This window comes from Arachis ipaensis, chromosome B9 (genome assembly GCF_059453495.1).
Source record: "Arachis ipaensis isolate K30076 ecotype BB chromosome B9, ASM5945349v1, whole genome shotgun sequence".
Taxonomy (NCBI): Eukaryota; Viridiplantae; Streptophyta; class Magnoliopsida; order Fabales; family Fabaceae; genus Arachis; species Arachis ipaensis.
Genome location: NC_142444.1, coordinates 65,349,538 through 65,355,510, shown reverse-complemented (window position 1 = coordinate 65,355,510; position 5,973 = coordinate 65,349,538). Strand labels below are relative to the sequence as shown.

At 37.2% G+C, this 5,973-nt stretch overlaps 1 non-coding gene across 1 annotated transcript; it reads right to left on the bottom strand.

Moving 5' to 3' along the window:
- Window positions 1-2,970: 2,970 nt before the first annotated feature.
- LOC148544908 (small nucleolar RNA R71) lies at window positions 2,971-3,078 on the bottom strand. The gene has a single exon (XR_015900860.1). It is a non-coding gene; the product is annotated as a small nucleolar RNA R71 (small nucleolar RNA).
- Window positions 3,079-5,973: the final 2,895 nt, after the last annotated feature.

Here is a 5,973-nt window from a genome sequence, read left to right as displayed (position 1 = left end):
GTGGTATTCCGAGTAGGATCTGGGAAGGGATGACTATGACGAGCTTCAAACTCGCGAGTGTTGGGCATAGTGACAGACGCAAAAGGATCAATGGATCCTATTCCAACATGATCGAGAACCGACAGATGATTAGCCGTATGGTGACAGTGCATTTGGACCATTTTCACTGAGAGGACGGATGGTAGCCATTGACAATGGTGATCCCCCAACATAAAGCTTGCCATGGAAAGGAGTATGAATGATTGAATGAAGACAGTAGGAAAGCAGAGATTCAGAAGCAACAAGCATCTCCATACGCTTATCTGAAATCCCACCAATTAATTACATAAGTATTTCTATCCTATTTTATGTTTTATTTATATTTTAATTATCAAAACATCACAACCATTTGAATCCACCTGACTGAGATTTACAAGGATGACCATAGCTTGCTTCAAGCCGACAATCTCCGTGGGATCGACCCTTACTCACGTAAGGTTTATTACTTGGATGACCCAGTGCACTTGCTGGTTAGTTGTGCGGAGTTGTGAAAAAGAATTGAGATTAAGATTGTGCGTACCAAGTCTTTAGCGCCATTGTTAGAGATCACAATTTCGTGCACCAAGTTTTTGGCACCGTTGCCGGGGATTGTTCGAGTTTGGACAACTGATGGTTCATTTTGTTGCTCAGATCAGGTAATTTTATTTTAATTTTAAGCTTTTTGTTTTTATTATTTTTAATTTCAAAAAAAAAATTTTCAAAAAAATAAATTATTCTATGTTCTTCAAAACTTTTAAGAATGAATTCTAGAGTTTCATGAGATATGTTGAATCTTGGCTGGCTGTTAAGCCATGTCTAATCTTTTGGACCGAGGTTCAACTATCCTTAGAAGAGCTTCTCTGTCTTTCTCAGTAAATTAGCTATTGTATGTAATGATCTGCTAAATCTTGGCTGGCCATTGGCCATGTCTAGTGTTTTGGACCGGAGCTTTCACTGAAAGCTTGGCTGGCTAGTAAGCCATGTCTAATTCCTGGTCTAGAGCTTTAGACTAACATTGCATGATTCCTGGAATTCTCATTAAAAATTTTGAAATCCTTATTTTTCTTTTTCCAAATAATTTTTGAAAAATACAAAAAAAAATTTAATAAAATCATAAAACCAAAAAAAAATTGTGTTTCTTGTTTGAGTCTAGTGTCAAATTGTAAGTTGGTGTCAATTGCATCTTTTTAACTTTTCTTAAAATTTTCAAAAACTCATGCATGGTGTTCTTCATGATCTTCAAGTTGTTCTTGATGATCTTCTTTGTTTGATCTTTGCATTTTCATGTTTTGTGTTTTTTCTTGTTTTTCATATGCATTTTCAATTTGTTAGTGTCTAAAGTTTGAAAATTTCTAAGTTTGGTGTCTTACATGTTTTTCTTTTCTTAAAAATTTTCAAAAATAAGTTTTGGTGTTCATCTTGACATTCAAAGTGTTCTTGCATGCATTAGTTGTTTTGATTCATAATTTTTATGTTTTGTTTCAATTTGGTGTTTTTCTCTCTCTTTACTAAAAATCCAAAAATAAAAAATATATCTTTCCTTATTTTACTCATCAATTTCAATTTCAAAATTCTATCTTTTCAAATCTTTTTCAAAAAATCAAATCTTTTTCATTTATTTTTTAAATATTTTTCGAATTTTTTTTATTTTCAAAATCTTTTTGTTATTCTTACTTCATATTTTCGAAAATCTCACTAACATTTAATATTTTGTTTCAAAAATTTCCAAGTTGTTACTTGCCTATTAAGAAAGGTTCAATCTTTAAATTCTAGAATCTATCTTTTTAGTTTCTTGTTAGTCAAGTAATCAACTTTAATTTCAAAAATCAAATCTTTTTAATTTCCTTTTCAAATCTTTTTCAAAATGATTTTCAATCATATCTTTTTCAAAAATCAGTTTCAAAATCTTTTCTAAGTTCTTATCTTTTCAAATTTGATTTTCAAATTTTTTTCAATTAACTACTTGACTTTTTGGTTTGATTTTAAATGTTTTCTATTTCAATCATATCTTTTTTAAAATCACCTAACTAATTTTCTCTCTATAATTTTCGAAAACTCCTACCCACTTTTTCAAAACTCTTTTTAATTAACTAATTGTTTCAAATTTTAATTTTAATTTTATTTCTCTTTTTAATTTTCGAATTCTAACTAATAATTAAAATAAAAATAAAAATATTTTTCCTTTTATTTTAATTTAAATTCAAATTCTTCTCTCTCTCATCTCTTTCTATTTATTTATTTAATTACTAACACTTCTCTTTTACTCATAATTCGAACCCCCTCTTCCTCTCTGTGTTCGAATTTTTCTCTTCTCCTTCTTCTATTCTTCTCTTCTTCTACTCACATAAAGGAATCTCTATACTATGACATAGAGGATTCCTCTTCTTTTTTGTTCTCTTCTTTTTTATATGAGCAAGAACAGGGACAAAGACATTCTTATTGAAGCTGATCCTGAACCTGAAAGGACTCTTAAGAGGAAACTAAGAGAAGCTAAAGCATAACCCTCTGGAGAGGACCTGATAGAAATTTCTGAAAAAAGAATGAGACATGGCCGAACCAAATAACAATAATGCCAACAATACAAGGAAGATGCTTAGTGACTTCATTGCACCTTCTTCTAACTTCTATGGAAGAAGCATCTCAATTCCTGCCATTGGAGAAAACAACTTTGAGCTTAAGACTCAATTAGTTTTTCTGATGCAGCAGAATTGCAAGTTTTATGGACTTCCATTGGAAGATCCTCATCAGTTCTTAGCTGAATTCTTGCAAATCTGTGACATTGTCAATACCAATGGAGTTGATCCCGAGGTCTATAGGCTTATGCTTTTCCCTTTTGCTGTAAGAGACAGAGCTAGAACATGGTTGGATTCACAACCTAAGGAAAGCCTGAACTCTTGGGAAAAGCTGGTCAGTGCTTTCCTGGCGAAATTCTTTCCACCTCAAAAGATGAGCAAGCTTAGAGTGGAAATCCAAACCTTCAGACAGAAGGAAGGTGAGTCCCTCTATGAAGCTTGGGAAAGATATAAGCAATTGATCAAAAGGTGTCCTACTGACATGCTTCCAGAATGGAGCATCATATGTATATTCTATGATGGTTTGTCTGAGTTGTCAAAAATGTCATTGGACCATTCTGCAGGAGGATCTCTTCATCTAAAAACCCCTGCAGAAGCTCAGGAACTCATTGAAATGGTTGTAAATAACCAGTTCATGTACACCTCTGAGAGGAATCCTGTGAACAATGGGATGCCTCTGAAGAAGGAAGTTCTTGAAATTGATACTCTGAATGCCATATTGTCTCAGAACAAAATATTGACTCAGCAAGTCAATATGATTTCTCAGAGTCTGAATGGATTGTAAGCTGCATCCAACAGTACTAAAGAAGCATCTTCTGAAGAAGAAGCTTATGATCCTGAGAACCCTGCAATGGCAGAGGTGAATTACATGGGAGAACCCTAAGGAAGCACCTATAATCCTTCATGGAGAAATCATCCAAATTTCTCATGGAAGAACCAACAGAAGCCTCAACAAGGCTTCAACAATAATGGTGGAAGAAATAGGTTTAGCAACAGCAAGCCTTTTCCATCATCTTCTCAGTCACAGACAGAGAATTCTGAACAGAGCTATTCTGGCCTGGCAACCATAGTCTCTGGTCTATCCAAGACCACACTGAGTTTCATGAATGAAACAAGGTCCTCCATTAAAAATTTGGAGGCACAGGTGGGTCAGTTGAGTAAGAAGATTACTGAAACTCCTCCCAGTACTCTCCCAAGCAATACAGAAGAAAATCCTAAGAGAGAGTGCAAGGCCATAATCATGATCAACATGGCCGAACCTGGAGAGAGTGAGGAGGACGTGAGTCCAAGTGAGAAAAGCCTCATGGGACGTCCTCTAGATAGAAAGGAGTTTCCCTTTGAGGAACCAAAGGGATCTGAGGCTCATACAAAGACCATAGAGATTCCATTGAACTTTCTTCTACCATTCATGAGCTCTGATGAATATTCTTCCTCTGAATAGGATGAAGACATCACTGAAGAGCAAGTTGCTAAATATCTAGGAGCAATCATGAAGCTGAATGCCAAGTTATTTGGTAATGAGACTTGGGAGGATGAACCCCCCTTGTTCACTAATGAGCTGAATGCATTAATGAGGCAGACATTACCTCAGAAGAAACCGGATCTCGAAAAATTCTTCATACCTTGTACCATAGGCACCATGACCTTTGAGAAGGCTCTATGTGACCTGGGGTCAGGGATAAACCTCATGCCACTCTCTGTAATGGAGAAACTAGAAATTTTTGAGGTACAAGCTGCAAGAATCTCACTAGAGATGGTAGACAAATCATTAAAATAGGCTTATGGACTAGTAGAGGATGTGCTAGTAAAGGTTAAAGGCCTTTACATCCTGCTGATTTCATAATCCTAGATACTGGGAAGGATGAGGATGAATCCATCATCCTTGGCAGACCCTTCCTAGCCACAGCAAAAGCTGTGATTGATGTTGACAGAGGAGAGTTGGTCCTTCAGTTAAATGAGGACTACCTTGTATTTAAGACTCAAGGTTCTCCTTCTGTAACCATGGAGAGGAAGCATGAAAAGCTTCTCTCAATACAGAGTCAAACAAAACCCCCACATTCAAAATCTAAGTTTGGTGTTGGGAGGCCACAACCAAACTCTAAGTTTGGTATTGGAAAGCCACAATCAAACTCTAAGTTTGGTGTTGAGAGGCCCCAACCTTGCTCTGATTATCTGTGAGGCTCCATGAGAGCTCACTGTCAAGCTATTGACATTAAAGAAGCGCTTATTGGGAGGCAACCCAATGTTATTTAATTATATCTATTTATTTTTCATTGTTATTTTATGTTTTCTGTAGGTTGATGATCATGTGAAGCCACCAAAACAACTGAAAAATCAAAAATAGAATGAAAAACAGCATTAAAAACAGCACACCCTGGAGGATAAGCTTACTGGCGTTTAAACGCCAGTAAGAAGCATCAGACTGGCATTTAACGCCCGAAAGAAGCATCAAGCTGGCCTTAAATGCCAGAAACAGGCACCAGACTGGCGTTTAACGCCAGAACAGGGCACCAAGTTGACGTTAAACGCCAAGAAAGAGAGAAAAGCTGGCGTTTAACGCCAGAAACAAGCAGCAGTCTAGCGTTAAATGCCAGGATTGCACTCTAAGGGCGTTTACATGCCTAAATGGAGCAGGGATGCTAAGTCCTTGACCCCACAGGATCCCCACCTACCCCACCTCTTCTTCTCTCCTCTTCGCACCTTTTCATAACACTCTTCCCCAAAATAACCTCCACCAATCACCTCCATTACTCCTCCAAAACCATCATACAACCCATCTACACCCACCCACTCAAATTCAAACCATCACTCTTTCCTTTTCACACATCATAACCACCAAAACCCCCTGGCCAAACCATTCACACACCTCCATCTCCTCCATCTCTTCTTCTTTTGCTCGAGGACGAGCAAACCTTTTAAGTTTGGTGTGGAAAAAGCGCTGCATTTTTTGTTTTTCCATAACCATTAATGGCACCTAAGACCAGAGAAACTTCTAGAAAGAGGAAAGGGAAGACAATTGCTTCCACCTCTGAGTCTGGGAGATGAAGAGATCCATCTCAAAAGCCCATCACTAAGAAGAAGATGGAGCAAACAAGAGAGCCCACTCATGGACTTCAACAAGAGCATGAGGAAATTTCTCATCTAGAAATCCCTGAGATGCCTCAAGGGAATCATTTTCCTCCACAAAACTATTGGGAGCAAATCAACACCTCCCTAGTTGAATTGAGTTCCAACATGGGACAACTAAAGGTGGAGCACTAAGAGCATTCCATCCTCCTTCATGAAATTAGAAAAGACCAAAGAGCTATGAGGGAGGAGCAACGAAGGCAAGGAAGAGACATAGAGGAGCTCAAGAGCACCATTGGTTCTTCAACAGGAGGAA